Below are 18,365 nucleotides of genomic sequence, written 5' to 3'. Positions count from 1 at the left end.
TCTTTTGCTTCTTGTGTATTTGAATCAGTTTCTTACCTGTCGACATGTCATACGATTTTTCTTTGCTTTACAGTACCACTCCAGTTAAAAACAGAAGGTACAACACCAGATTTTAGATTTCTTTTTCCTTTGGTACTTGTTGTTCGATAATCAATTTCTTTTGGCGGCGACCAACTTGAGTCCAAAAAACTCTCTTTTATGGCCAATGATTCGCTTTAACTTATGACAGAAGTTAAAACCACAAACTTTTTCCAAGTACACACGAAAATTTGGGTAAAAAAAAGACAGTAGAAAAGGTAAAAACAGCTATTATAGAAATGGATTGCTTCACATCGCCAGTCAAACTCTTATGGTTGTCAAGGAATGTCAAGTTAGCTTGCCCACCACAGGCTTGTTGCTATGGGGAAAATTGACACGTGACCAATTCCTGCAAATGGCCTACTGAAAGGAAACACTGAATTTGGGTGTATTTTAAGGCTGACACTGCTCACCTGTTTAATCTACAGCATCTTGGTGCTACATCCAGCATTCCATCATCTACACACCTATAAATTTATAGTTTCTGTAGATGTGTTGACACAAATCCTTTTCTTTTAAGAACCTGAGCCCATTATTTTCCATCAGAAAAAGGATATAAAGACAAAACCTTGGTTTAGACCACAGTCACATTATGGGCTAAGAATATGCCATTATATATTTCTCCAGAAATCTCTATTTTACTTTGAATGTTTGTGAATCATCTAACATTTGTGGAATCTTCAGCAGGTTACACTCCATTTGAAAACATTTTCATTTAAGACAGCATATGTCATGATTCCATCATAATTTGTCATTTCTATGAAACTTGCAATAGTGCTCTGTTCCTCTATTTCTTCATAATTGCTTTTCTACCATTATTATGTTTTCTTTTATTCATATGATATCCCTGCCAAGTGAATGACTCCAATTCCCAATCTTTCAAGTCGCTTCCAACTTTAAGAAACATCTTCAGGGAACATATTAAATAGTGCTATAGCCATGTGCCCATTGTGCTTTCCTATTTATTAAACACTTAAAACATCACAGCTTTTGGAAAATGGACATTTTCAGTGTCTCAAGAGCCACAGTTTTATGGCATTTGTAAGTAAGATTCATATCATTAATGTGAAGATTTTCTTGATTACCAAATTTTATTCAATGATGTCTCACAAAAATGAGGCAATGAAACAAAGAAGGAAATGTAAGTAGATTCCTTGAAACTGTGGAAAGTTCCATGGGGCAGAGAGAGGAGATTTATCGTTGACGTTGACCCTCAGTGCTAACAGCACAGACCCTCCAGAGGAGCTGCCTAGGGCTTTATGCCAAACACCCTAACATTTAAAGAGGTGAGGAGGAAACTATCCAGAAGAGACAAGAAACACATTGGTAGAAGCTCAAGTACCACTTTTTACCCACACACACACATTTCCAGCAGCTGACTTTTGCTTTTTTTGGCTGGCCCACTTTTGGATCATCTCCGTGGTGGTCATATCGGCTTGTTACTCGTAGGCCAGTTCACCAGCAGGGAGGATTATGTTTAAGGAGATGAAAAATTAGATGAAAGGGCATTTCAGGAAAATTAACTACCAACGGAAGAGCCACTGCAGAGCCAGGCTCATCATTTAGAAGCTGAAATCAAGAATTTGTCCAAGTAAGCTGAAAGTAATTAGGTGAAGCACTGCACTTGGCCTGGAGCCCCAAGCCTACACCTGCATGCTCTATGAGGTGTTAGCAACTAGTTGTCTTTACTTGGTCTACATTTTAACTCACCATGACAGCAAAGACTGCATCTACAACAAAGCATTAAGCTGCTCTAACATGTTCTAATATTTTTGCCCTTTCAAGGTATTTAGAAAAATTACTGGAGCCTTCACAAATGTTCTTTATTTGACCTCACTGTATGCTTTTCAGACAGGAAACAGACCAGCATTGTGTTGCAGAAACCTTTCTTTGCTTCTAATGGTACAGATGTTCATGCATTACATCATCAAGAAAAACCCCAAGCTGCCCAGAGAATGTCTGACTTATGTCACTTATGCCATGCATGGGAAAATAAAGATAGTCCTTTTTTTAAAAAAATACAATTTATTGTTAATGTGATTCAGATCATTCTCAGGAAGGTGGGGTTTTTTTTTTTGCCATACTTACTATATAATTTGGCAATAGTTTGGAAATTCATGCCTCAAAAAGATAAAAGCAAAGAACCCTTGTTTTTCTTTAAAGTGCTATTACACCACCATAAGGTCAGGGGTCATCTTGGGCAGGTGCAGAGGTTAACCTGCTCTATGCAACTCCAGGCTGCTCTTAGCAAGTTCATCCAAAAAGGGTTAAGAATAATCTAACCATATCTCAGCTTGAGGTCATGCCTGGTTAAAGATGGCTTGGCATGGGTTATGAGACAGACAGTGCAGACTAGCTTTGATTCTCTTAGGCAAGCACCTGAGTTCATTATCTGCTCCCCTTGTGCTGACCCCACATGGCTGAGATATTACTACTGCCCCAGGCTGTTGCAGCATACAATCTCTCTCTCTCTCTTTCTTGCTCTCTCATCCCCCTCCAACTCTCTTCAGGCTGAACCTATAATCTAGGGGTTTTCATGAAAGATCACAGGTGCTTATTTACAAAATGACAATTTTCCATTTCCATAATACCATGTTACCATTACCAGATCTTATTGCAGAAGTCAGTATCTTATTTCTGAGGTTTTATAACCTAATGAAAGATGCTTAGCTCTGTTCTTCCACATGCACACGCAGACACACAAACACACTTGAGCCACGGGGGCTAGAACAACAATCTCAGGATTGTGGCATGTCTTTGACTAGGAAGCATGAAGAGGTCATAGGGAAGGCAGTCACTCAGAGCAAGCCTGCAACACTGAACTCTGGAAGTCCAGTAAATGCTTTCATCCTCCCATAAAAACACAAGCAAACCATATCTTTGAGGAAAGCCATATCATTTCACATACAAATAAATAAATAAAATTAATTCATAAATGTATTTTAAAAAAGAACATAAATGATCTAAAATGTCTTATTCCTTTTCGGTATTCTTTATTCCTTTTGACCTTACCTTTTTTAGGCCCAAAAACAAAAATAATATATTTGTCCACAAACTGAGTCACTTACTTATTATTATTGAAATTCTGACCGTTTATATTAAAATAACATTAATACACAGATTTATCAATCCAGAGAGGTGTGTTAGAAGTCAAATCCCCCCCCACACACACACACACACACAAACACAAACGGGACATCGCAGTCTTGGGAGCAGACACTGTCTGGGCCTCATACTGGGGAACTTAGTGCATGGAGAAATATTTTCACAGGATTAACCCTGGCCATGGTGGGCTTTTCCCAACAAAGGGTTAAGAGTTCAGGGAAACAGAGACAAGGGAAGACTGCCAGGGTGACTTACTTAATAGAATGTTGTTTTAAATAAATTGTCCCCCATTGTGGCAAAGCTTGAAAAGATGAGAAGTGCTTGTTGTGAAGGTTTAGTTGTGCTTGCTGTTTTCACTGCTTCAGGTTACATGATTAAATTACTGTGTATTTGTTAGTATCACCTTCATAACACAATTTTTTTAAATGAAAAAAATGAGAATGGTAAAAAGCAAAAGTGGGGCCACCATTATTCTGCTGCCTCCAACAAAACCATGTTTTTGAGGAGATGTAATTTCAGCCACTTAAGGATCATTAAAAAGAGATCATATTAAATATCGCTGCTTGAGAGGCATACTGAGAGAGGGATGGCGAGAGAAATACAGAGGAGATTTGTTTGTCAGTCAAATTCTGACTGCCTTAATCCCTTTAGCTGTCTGCTGAGACAGGTGAGAGAGATGTGGATGGTTGAGGGTCATTTTTCTGCAAATCTGCTCATTAAATGTTGACAAAACAGGCAATTTTCTGTAATTTTTGCCATAGACTTCTTTCAGCACACCAGTCACTCAGAACCCCTTCATTTTGAGTAGCACCAAGACTCGACCTTTGACATGGATCTCATCTTTGGCCTCCTTCTCCAGTCGGTGGAAAGGACGTAATAGTTGTGCCTTTCAGGTCAGGTGGATGCAGCTTGCAAGTTTAAGGTTTGAGGGGCCATAAAGGATCCCTTTGTGCTTCTTTTCCCTCATGGAGAGCAGGCCAAGGGATAAGAAATGTGCTTAATAGCGCAGGAGTGGGCTTATCATCAGTTGCCATTACTGCTCCAATATCAATGAGGATGACAGACTTATCAGTGACAAAAGGCCCACGTGAAGCCTGGGCTGGTCCTCTCAGTTTTGATCTCTGGTCCGCTAAGCTGGACCATTCATTCAGGCTAAGCACCGGGCAGCATACCTCTCTCTCTCTCTCTCTCTCTCTCTCGCTCTCCTCCTCCTCCTCCTCCTCCTGCAGCATGCCAGGAATCACTCATTCTCTCCCTCTATCTCCAAACCCCTCTGTTGTGTTCATTCCAGTTCCACCTATTATTGACAAAATTCGGCTTAATTTCTTAAGCAACTGAGATATCATGATACATCACTGTGAGGTTTAGAGTCCTGAAATTGTTTTGTATGTTAACCCTTTAAAGACACCTATCTACACCACTAATTTGATGATCGAAGCTGGGTTTGTTGTGCTGCAGAAACGCTATAATTCTTCTATATAAATCTTTATGCATATTATTAGCTGCATCCACTCAGAAAACTATGTGAAATTCTGCATAAGCTTTTAGTCTAATTTAATTCAGAAGAATATCATCATCCTTTATTTAAACAGCTAAAAAAAAAAAACCTCTTTGAGATTAAAATCTCTTTTTCAAGAGTGACCTGGCCAAGAAAGCAGCAATCATTGTTATTACAGTAAAATACAAACAGTACAAACAAACACACAGCCATTGCAAACATACTGTAATATCCAGTTTCTGTGCAATAAAAGATCATGAAAAGAACATGTACAATTTCAGAATTAATTCCAGAACAAATTTAAGAACAATCACATTGACCAATAGTGCTATTATTGTTGTTTATTTGTACTATTTTATGTACACCAGAAACATCTCAATATATCAGTTAAAATACATGTTCAAAAATGTAATATCATATAATACATAATTACAGTATATATAATTACAGCATGTAAGTACATAATTAGATATTGCTGTAATCATTTAAAGCATTCAAAGTCCACATTAACAAAAACATAATGATATATAATGATGGGCTATTGTTTTCTTTCTTGCTAAACTGAAAAAAAAAAAATAAAAATCAAAGCTGTAAGATCACGCCTGAGCAATCTTGATCACCAGTAAGAAAATCTGATCTGATATGTTCAGTCTGTGTATTGAGTAACTCAATAAGCTTCATGTTTGGAGGGCATAAGTAATTATCTTTAAATCCTTCTGTATTTAGATGTTGGGCTTGTGTCTTGTAAACATAGCTATGCAACACTCAAGTTCATCTCAAAATGTCAATATTTTAACCAAATTTTATTCAGCCCACTATATATATATGGTATGTTTCAACCCTAAATTCCTTCAAATAGTAACCCTAGAAGCTTATGCCAACAAGCCAACCCTACACACACACACACACACACACACACACAACACACACACACACACACACACACACACACACACACACACACACACACACACACACACACACACAGAGAGAGAGAGAGAGAGAGAGTCTTACACACCTGGACAATCTGAGCCTTTCATTGAAAGCCATGGTGAGGAGCAGGTACAGACAGACTCAAACACCTGCTATCGTAAAGTATGTTCTCCATCACTGAACCTGGACCTTATAGGACTGGGACTCTATTGTTCTCCACCTGTGCTGACAGCCAAGGTATTTCTGGACTCCTCAGGCTCATACATGAACAATGGTCAATTCATAGGTGTTGCTTTAGGAAAATTGTATTGCTTATTGAAAAACATGTACAATTAGAGTTATCAAAAATAATAAGTTCCAGAACTACATAGGTAAATTCAAATTCACGCTATTGCTAGATTTTATTTTATTTTTATTCTAGAATTAGATTTTTTGAATATAGAATGAGCACACATGTTTTTGGATGTTAGACAGAGGCAAATGCAGAGTTTGTGGCGATTTAGGAATCTGTAATATATTCAGTTATTTTTGTCAAGTCAATAATTTCATCTGTCATTGTTTCCTATCTTTTGGCATTAAATTTAGCGATCACTTAACACCATGCTGTGATAGTCCCCTGTAATAAGGCCTTGCCAAGCCAAGAATGTGGTGCACCTGTGTGCCTGAAATCCTTTCCAGCCTGCCCTCGGCTTTCAAAAGCAAACATCACTGGCATTTTTAGACACTCATCAGTAACCCAAAGCAGCATAAAATGCAATTTCTTTGACTAAAATACGAAGATTTTCATTTTTCTTCTTTCAGCTTCTGTCAATAAAATTATCATGACCTTATCGTCGTGGGCATTTTCATCAACTAAATTATACTCAGACCTCTGTGGATTTAAATGCTCCCTGATTTGTTCTGCATCTTTATGGATACCAGTACCCTGTGTTAAGCTCAGTGATAGAGGGGAATTTGCTAATTCATGTGGGCAAGAGGCACCTTGGAGGCCTGGGCCAGTCCAGCGGTCCCTCAGCTCTGATCCCTCGCTCCTGACCGGCCCCATTAGTTGACTGCAGAAGAATTCTCGGTCAAGTAAATGGCTGTGGTGGCAAACAAAGCCCCACTTCAAGCAAGATTACTGCTTCAACAAGAAAGCTTTTGATGAGCAAGCCTGTTTCAAAATGTTATCTATACCACCATCACTCCTAGAGGTCAACAAAACCATTTCTAATCACCCATGCCTTTGGCTACTTATTTGCTTCTCTGTAGGTGTGTCTTTCTTTCACGGAGAATGAGAACAGGAGGGTAAAATGAAAGCAATGTACTGAGACAGAGTAGAGAGAAGTTTAACATGGAGCACTTTTGAGAACATGTGAGATGACAAAGCAATTTTTACTCTCTGTGCTGATCTCCATCCAATATTCATCACAGAGTTATTCACTCCTGAAGCCCCGCTGTCAATCAGAACTGCAGACATAAAAGCTGAGATAAGGAATATTCATCTCTCTGCTCCTGTCACACAGCAGTTATAAGAGAAAAGTGAGAGATTAGTCAACGTTTGCCCAAATACTGTATAGCTTATAATAAAGGATTTACATCAACAGTTAGAAGGATCATGCCTTTAAAAAAAAATGGAATTTTAAAACATGGGCATCCAGTGCTAACTCCATGAAGCCCGAAGATGTAACTAGGTCTGGTCATTTGCTCAATTTTTTTTTGTGCTGATAATACTAGGCGTTAGATATGAGCAATTTAGCACACTCTGGTGTTTTAGCTTTATTCTCATTCTCTCATTCTTTCTCACAAAGCAGTCTATTGCTCAGGCAATAAACCATTGTTTATTAGCATAACTCTAATGATGGTATCTTACATGGTAGATTATATAATAGCATGTTTTTGTATATTCCAGTTTATTATATACCAACTAATACATTGCTGTTATCCCAAGCAGATTCCTCTTTCACCAAGTAAATTGCATTTTTAAGGGCAATTTTTCAAAAATGTTTTATTGTGTGTGTGTGTGTGTGTGTGTGTGTGTGTGTGTGTGTGTGTGTGTGTGTGTGTGTGTGTGTGTGTGTGTGTGTGTGTGTGTTATAGGAGAGTAACATAATTTATTTATTATTTGTTTGTTTTTTTTAATTACTTGTTTAACTGTTAAATATGGCCTTATACCTTTTTGTTATTATTATTATTATTATTATTATTATTATTATTATTATTATTATTATTATTATCTATAATAATAATAATAATATGCCATTTTAATTATGTTTCCACATATAAACATGGAAGTATACCTTTTGTTTTGTTCTTACATTTTATTCTTATATTACAACAGATTTATTTTCATATATAAGTATAAAGAGATGGTTTATTTTACATTTATTGTGTACATTCTCTGATTATGGTGGTGCAAATTTTATTTAAGTTTTCTCATATCTTAAAAATTTTGACTGCTTTACTGGATTAAAAATTCCTTTTCTATGGATTATAATCTCTATAATGCAGTACTGTATAGTAGCTGTCAAGTTCTTTATTGCATATATCAAACCTGTTACCTGCGACTTATGTTTCTATGTCTCTACACTGTCTGTGTTACATCCTAAAGAACTAAGAAAATAATGAATTATTTTAAAGAGAGCTTTCTACAAAGTAACGGACTTGAGAGCAATTGAATGCACACATTTTGCATGCACATACTTGGAGAAACAGAAAAATTGCCTCATTACCCTATTATAATAGTTTAATGTTGTAGGATATTTAATAAAGCATAATTCATTATGGCACTTGTATATTTCTATATCTATGTTTTTATACAGTTTATAACTGAACAAAAATGTTATTTATTATTGGAAAGACATTATCATGTATAAAGCTTAAGGTTTAAACTTTTTCAGAAATTATAATCAGTTTTTCTGAAGGTACTTATAAGCCCGGATAAAGACCCTACTATCAGAAAAACAAGCCAATTATTAGCATTTCATACAAGTGTGATTTTTAAAAAGAATATTCTAAGAATTCAGAGAAGACCTGATGGCTTGTAGGAATAATTGTGTTTCCGATGCCCTCTACTGCTCTGTGTGTCAAACTGTTGAGAACTCAGGACATAATGAAAAGTGGGACTACATTCTATTCTTGTTTTCTAGTGTAGTAGAAAGGGGGAAAAATATTAAATAATTATTTTAAAACAAACAAACTTATAGATGCTTGATTAAAATATGATTTAAAAATATTTTATCAAAACACTGCATTAAAATCAGCATTAGGCATATATTAAAATATTGTATACATACAACCCCGATTCCAAAAGAGTTGGGACAAAGTACAAATTGTAAATAAAAATGGAATGCAATAATTTACAAATCTCAAAAACTGATATTGTATTCACAATAGAGCATAGACAACATATCAAATGTCGAAAGTGAGACATTTTGAAATTTCATGCCAAATATTGGCTCATTTGAAATTTCATGAAAGCAACTCATCTCAAAAAAGTTGGGACAGGGGCAATAAGAGGCTGGAAAAGTTAAAGGTACAAAAAAGGAACAGCTGGAGGACCAAATTGCAACTCATTAGGTCAATTGGCAATAGGTCATTAACATGACTGGGTATAAAAAGAGCATCTTGGAGTGGCAGCGGCTCTCAGAAGTAAAGATGGGAAGAGGATCACCAATCCCCCTAATTCTGCGCTGACAAATAGTGGAGCAATATCAGAAAGGAGTTCGACAGTGTAAAATTGCAAAGAGTTTGAACATACCATCATCTACAGTGCATAATATCATCAAAAGATTCAGAGAATCTGGAAGAATCTCTGTGCGTAAGGGTCAAGGCCGGAAAACCATACTGGGTGCCTGTGATCTTCGGGACCTTAGACGGCACTGCATCACATACAGGCATGCTTCTGTACTGGAAATCACAAAATGGGCTCAGGAATATTTCCAGAGAACATTATCTGTGAACACAATTCACCGTGCCATCCGCCGTTGCCAGCTAAAACTCTATAGTTCAAAGAAGAAGCCGTATCTAAACATGATCCAGAAGCGCAGACGTCTTCTCTGGGCCAAGGCTCATTTAAAATGGACTGTGGCAACACGGAAAACTGTTCTGTGGTCAGACAAATCAAAATTTGAAGTTCTTTATGGAAATCAGGGACACCGTGTCATTTGGACTAAAGAGGAGAAGGACGACCCAAGTTGTTATCAGTGCTCAGTTCAGAAGCCTGCATCTCTGATGGTATGGGGTTGCATTAGTGCATGTGGCATGGGCAGCTTAAACATCTGGAAAGACACCATCAATGCTGGAAGGTATATCCAGGTTCTAGAGCAACATACTGTACGTATGCTCCCATCCAGACGACGTCTCTTTCAGAGAAGACCTTGCATTTTCCAACATGACAATGCCAAACCACATACTGCATCAATTACAGCATCATGGCTGCGTAGAAGAAGGGTCCGGGTACTGAACTGGCCAGCCTGCAGTCCAGATCTTTCACCCATAGAAAACATTTGGCGCATCATAAAACTGAAGATACAGCAAAAAAGACCTAAGACAGTTGAGCAACTAGAATCCTACATTAGACAAGAATGGGTTAACATTCTTATCCCTAAACTTGAGCAACTTGTCTCCTCAGTCCCCAGACGTTTACAGACTATTGTAAAGAGAAAAGGGGATGTCTCACAGTGGTAAACATGGCCTTGTCCCAACTTTTTTGAGATGTGTTGTTGTCATGAAATTTAAAATCACCTAATTTTTCTCTTTAAATGATACATTTTCTCAGTTTAAACATTTGATATGTCATCTATGTTCTATTCTGAATAAAATATGGAATTTTGAATCTTCCACATCATTGCATTCCATTTTTATTTACAATTTGTACTTTGTCCCAACTTTTTTGGAATCGGGGTTGTATATTACACATTATCTAATCTGCAGCATCTTTAGACTTAAAGCTATATGACCTTTCGATTTTGTAAAATCGGTGAAATTTAGTTTCCTCTGAAATTTGGTCATTCTGATATATGCTTATTTCTGCAATATCTAAAAAAAAAAGCGCCATTCTGTGGCGGGGAAGTTATTTAATATGAGGGGATTCCCTAGCAAATAGTGTGCATGAAATCACTCACTTCATGCAGTCAAGCAGACAGATGAAGTCCGTGATGTGCAGGCTTCTTCTTTTCCTTCTTTTTTTGGGTTTTACGGCAGCTGGCATCCAGCGTTACATTACTGCCATCTACAGGTTCACCTTGACCATGCACTGACAGTTACATCATTCTGGAGCTAAATGAACAGCTGATCACACCGAAGTGCTCGCTGACCACCGATATTTATTAGTTTGGTCCTGCGTTTCCTTTCCTTTGCAACATATGTTCTTTTCTTCTCGCATTTTGTTACTGTAGTCAGTCTTTCACATTTCATTCGCACATTTGTGTCCTCCATGGTCCTCTCCTGTTTCAAATTTGTATCCCACAATTCCTTGCCTGAACGGGAAAAGCCCACCATGCATGACGTAGTATCCTGAATTGGGTCATGGTGAAGCAGGAAAAAATAGTGGAGAATTTAGGGCCATGTGGCCCTAAATTCATTAATTGTTCTATTTTTAAAAAGCTAATAAAATTGGAAGTCTGTGATTTGAATTCAGTAGCTTTCAGTCCACTAAACAAAAACAATTGGGTGTCAGGGAAAATTCTTTTTATGACCTACACTTGAAAAATCTGAAAGGCAGTCTACCTTTAAAGAACTTTTGATGTAAACCAGAAGAGGTTTACAGCAGCTAAACTGACAGAAAAGCAATAATATTTTTTTTATTCCAACAGGAAATCTTCACTAAAACAATATTCCTTTTCACTGCATGACATCAAAACGGGTGATCGACTTGAATACACTTATCATCTCAGTAACAGACTTTATGCATGAGTATGTAAATCTATTATTATTATTATTATTATTATTATTATTATAAACAACAACAACAACAACAACAATAATAATAATAATAATAATAATAATAATAATAATAATAATAATAGTACATTCCAAACAGGGCCAAAATAGTCTGAAGCCTGCTTGCTGGTATATCCTCCCCAGGAATATGTCATTTATTATTTCATCTAATGAGCTTCATGTCCCCAGTCATCAATGTCTATACAAATTATGCATTTGCATTTGTAATTTGCAGTTTGTTTAATGGGTAAATGCATTAGATTAGAACAGATTTTTAAATAAAACAATTTTTCAGACCACAACTTAAAGATACTGATACTCAGCTTTTAATCTCATAGAATAATAATTATGTAATAATTTAGCCATATGAAGAAAAAAAATGTCTCTGTGTTGTTTCTTACAGATTTTGTCCAGCAATGAAATTGTTGTTGAGACATTATATCAGGAGTCACTAGGCAGAATAAAATTATTTTTCATTCGAGATATAGCATCAATATACATGATATATGAACAAGCTAATGCTAGATCCATCAGAAAATGACAGAATTTATAAATGCTTTAAATTATCGTGTTAATGCAAAATAACTTTTTTTTTATTAAATACAGACCAAGAGAAGTTAAATCAGATGATTTCTGAAAAGGCTATATAAGTTAACATTCCAGAAACTCTAAGTAAATATATACAGGTCCATGCAAAATTCTTAGCAGCCTTTTTTTTTTTTTGTAGAAACTTTGTAATATATTTTTATTTTATGACTGCTACATTATTGAGTTAATATGAAAACATTTTAGATTTCCAAACATTAGTTTTCCAGCACAAAATGAAATGTTACAGAAAATGTTTGTATGTCAGTAAAGAAAGCAGCATATTACTTCAGAGAGATCAAAAACATAATGAATGTTGCTGGGTTTTGCTGCAGAAATAATAAGTAAGTGTGACAGCTAAAGTTTCCAGAAGAATTGTGGCTGGTTCTGCAAGATGCTCAGTAAATGCTGCCAGCTCATTTCCTTATAAAGGTGCACTGATTGTATGTGTGTGTGTGTGTGTGTGTGTGTGTGTGTGTGTGTGTGTGTGTGTGTGTGTGTGTGTTTTGAATTGTCACGTTTAAGACAAGTTACAAGTTTTTCCAATTTCATTAGTTAGTTTTTCATTAAAAGCATATAATTCACAAGTGTCATAACTACACAAAACTTAAACGTTCATGAGGTTTTTATTTGCTTGATTTTGTTTATGCAAGACAACTAAAGGGAGAAACAGATCTAAGAGAAATGGAAGGAGGGGAAACAACCAGTAATGAACCAATTCATAAACATTGAACCACTGTCAACCAAAAGGAGAAGAGCTCCATCTTGGGATTGAACGAGGAAGTGCAGCTCATGACCCCTGTTCTTTATTAATTATTACGTATGTCACATGAAAAATCATAATTGCACATACTACAAATCATGAATATATAAATCAGTAAATTAACAGTGCATCTAGTAATACAAAATCATGAGTTGGTAATGCATTAACCAGCTAATGACCATTGCGAGGGAGTATCATTTATTAGTGAATTGTATATAGCTACTATATAGAATGGGGAAAATAAGTATTTGATACACTGCCGATTTTGCAAGTTTTCCCCACTTACAAAGAATGGAGAGGTCTGTAATTTTTATCATAGGTACATTTCAACTGTGAGACAGAATCTAAAAAAAAATCCAGAAAATCACATTGTATGATTTTTAAATAATTAATTTACATTTTATTGCATGAAATAAGTATTTGATACAATAGAAAAACAGAACTTAATATTTGGTACAGAAACCTTTGGTTACAATTACAGAGGTCAGACGGTTCCTGTCGTTCTTGACCAGGTTTGCACACACTGCAGCAGGGATTTTGGCCCACTCCTCCATACAGATCTTCTCCAGATCTTTCAGGTTTTGGGGCCATCGCTGGGCAACACGGAGTTTCAGATCCCTCCAAAGATTTTCTATTGGGTTCAGGTCTGGAGACTGGCTAGGCCACTCCAGGACCTTGAAATGCTTCTTACAGAGCCACTCCTTAGTTGCCCTGGCTGTGTGTTTCAGGTCATTATCATGCTGGAAGACCCAGCCACAACCCAGCCACAACCCATCTTCAACGCTTCTCACGATACATGGCCCCATCCATCCTCCCCTCAATACAGAACAGTCATCCCGTCCCCTTTGCAGAAAAGCACCCCCAAAGTATGATGTTTCCACCCCCATGCTTCATGGTTGGGATGGTGTTCTTGGGGTTGTACTCATCCTTCTTCTTCCTCCAAACATGGCAAGTGAAGTTTTCCCAAAAAGCTCTATTTTGGTCTCATCTGACCACATGACCTTCTCCCATGCCTCCTCCGGATCATCCAGATGGCCATTGGCAAACTTCAGATGGGCCTGGACATGTGCTGGCTTGAGCAGGGGGACCTTGCCCACACTGCAGGATTTTAATCCATGACAGCGTAGTGTGTTACTAATGGTAATCTTTGAGACTGTAGTCCCAGCTCTCTTCAGGCCATTGACCAGGTCCTCTCATGTAGTTCTGGGCTGATCCCTCACCTTTCTCATGATCAGTGAAACCCCATAAGGCGAGATCTTGCATGGAGCCCCAGACCAAGGGAGATTGACAGTCATCTTGAGTTTCTTCAATTTTCTAATAATTGTGCCAACAGTTGTTGCCTTGGGTGGCATGGTGGTGTAGTGGTTAGCGCTGTTGCCTCACAGCAAGAAGGTCTGGGTTCGAGCCCCATGGCCGGCGAGGGCCTTTCTGTGCGGAGTTTGCATGTGAGTTTCCTCCAGGTGCTCTGGTTTCCCCCACAGTCCAAAGACATGCAGGTTAGGTTAACTGGTGACTCTAAATTGACCATAGGTGTGAGTGTGAATGGTTGTCTGTGTCTGAGCCCTGTGATGACCTGGCGACTTGTCCAGGGTATACCCCGCCTTTTGCCTGAGATGAGATGAGACGAGGTGAGGCGAGGCCTTCTCACCAAGCTTCTTGCCTATTGTCCTGTAGCCCATCCCAGCCTTATACAGGTCTACAATTTTGTCCCTGGTGTCCATACACAGCTCTTTGGTCTTGCCCATGGTGGAGAGGTTGGAGTCTGATTGATTGAGTGTGTGGACAGGTGTCTTTTATACAGGTAACGAGTTCAAACAGGTGCAATTAATCCAGGTAATGAGTGGAGAATAGGAGGGCTTCTGAAAGAAAAACTAACAGGTCTGTGAGAGCCAGATTTCTTGCTGGTTGGTAGGTGATCAAATACTTATTTCATGCAATAAAATGCAAATTAATTATTTAAAAATCATACAATGTGATTTTCTGGATTTTTCCCCCGATTCTGTCTCTCACAGTTGAAGTGTACCTACGATAAAAATTACAGACCTCTCAATTCTTTGTAAGTGGGAAAACTTGTAAAATCGGCAGTGTATCAAATACTTATTTTCCATTTTCCATAGCAGAAATCTTCAGCTTAATTACTGGACAGCGCTGACTGAGTAACACTCTTGGGGAGAAAACATCACTTCCGGTCAGCTAGGCCGGGAAAAATATTCAAACCACCATGAACTCGCTACTCCACAGTCAGAGTATATCTCATCTCATTATCTCTAGCCACTTTATCCTTCTACAGGGTCGCAGGCAAGCTGGAGCCTATACCAGCTGACTACGGGCGAAAGGCGGGGTACACCCTGGACAAGTCGCCAGGTCATCGCAGGGCTGACACATAGACACAGACAACCATTCACACTCACATTCACACCTACGGTCAATTTAGAGTCACCAGTTAACCTAACCTGCATGTCTTTGGACTGTGGGGGAAACCGGAGCACCCGGAGGAAACCCACGCGTACACGGGGGGAACATGCAAACTCCACACAGAAAGGCCCTCGCCGGCCCCGGGGCTCGAACCCAGGACCTTCTTGCTGTGAGGCGACAGCGCTAACCACTACACCACCGTGCCGCCCAGTCAGAGTATATATTTGGAATAAAACGACTATTTACAAACAAACCTGACTAGTGAATTATCGTGCATTATAGATGCAATTCATTGGTGGGGAGTTTGTCAATCATTTATTGCTTTAACCAATAAATACACTTGTGGCATTTTGCATTAGCCAATCATTGACAGCGTCTCCGCCTACTTAGCCACGCCTACTGGTTCTCTGGGCGAAAGCGATTCATTTGTAGTGCGCGTGCGCGAAAGTTTTGCGCTTGCGTATTGAGAATCGGGTTGGAGACGGAGATTGGGTAGTGACAACAGCAGCAGCTGGTAAGGAAGCAGCAGCAGCAGGAGGAGGTGGAGGCTAGGCTGGCGCTAAAGCGGGGCACTCCGGGGGAAATGGACAGCGTTTAGGTCAGAACGGTAAAGAGTACATTATGTTTTCGCGGGTATATTTTAAAATTAGAACAATTCATTGTTTGTGCGACTGATTTATTCTGCATCTAATTGCAAAGGGTTGTCTGACGACCTAGCTTGCATGCTACTATTCCATAGCCGTTTAGCTAATGCTCTAATTAGCTAAGTTTTGTTGGAAGTATTTTTACGAAGTATTTGCGGTTTGGAAGCTAGTTAATATCTCTAACTAATTAGCTGCTTTGACGAATAATAACACCCTCCTACAGTTGACACCTTCCAAAAGGGAAAAACAAAACAACCAAAACGTCCCAAACTAGCTAGCTAAGTTAGCTAGTCAACTTGACACGATACGTTTGCTTGACAAATTTCGTTTTTGCTAGCTGCTAATGGATATGTTGTTGCAGTGTGTAGTTAAAAAAAAAAGCAAGAAGCTGTCCAGTTTAGTTAACAGTTTAAGCTGCCTGGTGCTTTGCTGCATGGCTCAAGAAATCTCTGGCTAGCTAGCCAGCCAAAAACTTAAATATCACTTTGATAAGAACTCCATGACGGCTGTGTAGTGAAAAGAATATTGTTAGCTAGTTTAAAGTTGCAAACTAGTAGAAGGTTTCTGACCATTTACAAACCGAATAACTGTCAAAGCTTCTGCACAGCTTCCTTATTTCCTGATCCAGTTCTTGCTGGCTTGCATTTTTTTTTTTACCCCCCCAATGTCTTTCAAATTTTCAGTGGATTGTGTTTTTTTTCCGTTTACAGTTTATTTTAACTGCATGCATCATGTACGGTTGAACCAAATGTTCAGCTCAGTCATGCTTCTTATCTGGGTTAGATTACATTCAACATTAGCTGAATAATCACTTTCTATATAATTGAAACGTTAAACCGAATTAACTAATGCGAGTCATTATTATGCCCCAGGATGATCTAGCTCAATGTCAATTCTGGTTCTGCATGTTTTCTGTAAGTGGCTGTAACACGCCCATTTAATTACTTTGATGCAATTACATTTGTTACCAAGCTGGTGAATTCAGTTTGAGGTGTTGAGCAACAATGGATATATTAACAGCCTGTATTTTGACCTACTCCAGGGCTAAGATTGGGAAACAAACTCCCTCGATTGAAACGTGTTTGCTGCTGTGTACCAAAAGAAAGGCCTGGGCAAAGAACAGAGTTGGTATTGGGCAATATCGAGTCATGCAGTGCACCTGAATTCTTTCAAGGTTCACGCAAGTTGACTGCTTTTGGCAGGTTGTTTTGTGCAATTTATAAAGCTAAATTGTGTAAGAGTAAATATTTCAGTGTTTTGTTATATCGTTGGAAAGCACAAAGATGCAGTATCAATGAGACTTGATTCAACTTTCTGGAATTGTTTTTGTTACTCCCCCTACACACATCTGAAGTTGTAGCCTCACTTTTTTTGGTTTGTCCATCAGAGTACTACTCTTTCCATCCAGATCCTATAGGTAGGAGCCGTAAGCATTTTCCCTGAAAGGCCTGTTGGAACAGATGGAGCCAAGCTAATTAAGCTGTGTGCCTGAGTAGGCCTTATTACTTTGCATCTGGTGAATGTAAAGATTTTATGGCCGAGTTTCTCTTTGCAACAAACCATAAAAGATGTTTTTGTTTGGCAGTCTTGCGATCTGCCGAACTGTAACAGTGAGCGTCAAACAGGTGATATCAGCAGTGGTTGGAAATACAATACTTTTGTTTTTCTGGAAGTTTCACCTGTTTTGGAGGATTTCATAAGTGAAGGTATCATGTCTGTACAGGGCTCGAAATTCATATATTTTTTTCACCAGCCAGCTGGACTAGTTACCTTTCAAAGTAACTAGCCAAAATTTGTTCATGTATGAATTTCTCTTCTGTCAAAAATAACACAAGAGAGTAGTTACCATTGTTCATGACTAATGTGCATTTATTTCCATACCTGAGTATTTTGATACTGTTAAATGCATAAATGCAAACAACACAGAGCACCATAATATAATCCAAAAAAAATGCCAGATGACTGACCCCTTACTAGTTCTTTTAGGAACCAATTCGTCCACTTCCATTTTTAATTTGTCGCTGAAATTGACAGAGCTTACACGGTAGCCTATGCAACACCAGCGATTGCACGAGCTCAGTCAGCGCTGTAAACCGAAACTAGAAAATCTTCCCGCAAGTTCTTTTCAGCACCTGGATGTCGCCCGGGATTGGTTGGCGAGTGCGTGATGTTATTTATTTATTTTTCCCCCCTTAGGTAGCCTCTCACGTTACTGCTTGAGGGACAAGGAGAAAACCACCAGAAAATGTTTTAAACACGAAACAAACGCAAGTCGGTGGATGACCATAAAATACTCGATAGTTACGATATAATAATTTTATGTATCTCACACAGAATTTTCGGAGATATATCGAGTATATTTGATATAGCACACAGCCCTAATCTGAATCTTCGCTTCATATATATGTATTTTTTTATTTTC

At 38.2% G+C, this 18,365-nt stretch overlaps 1 protein-coding gene across 2 annotated transcripts in view; it reads left to right on the top strand.

Annotated features, from left to right (window-relative positions):
- The first annotated feature begins 15,794 nt into the window (after positions 1-15,794).
- zbtb34 (zinc finger and BTB domain containing 34) overlaps positions 15,795-18,365 on the top strand; it is a 79,238-nt gene continuing 76,667 nt past the window's right edge. Inside the window, exon 1 of one of the 2 annotated variants that reach the window (XM_060931721.1) lies at positions 15,795-15,897. The gene's annotated coding sequence lies outside the window, so the exon portion shown is untranslated. Of the gene's footprint in view, positions 15,907-18,365 lie in introns of both variants that reach the window. The other variant, XM_060931720.1, reaches the window with a different exon arrangement.

The sequence above is a fragment of the Neoarius graeffei genome, chromosome 10 (assembly GCF_027579695.1).
Source record: "Neoarius graeffei isolate fNeoGra1 chromosome 10, fNeoGra1.pri, whole genome shotgun sequence".
In the NCBI taxonomy this organism is placed as follows: domain Eukaryota; kingdom Metazoa; phylum Chordata; class Actinopteri; order Siluriformes; family Ariidae; genus Neoarius; species Neoarius graeffei.
This window is presented reverse-complemented; position numbering and strand designations above follow the sequence as displayed.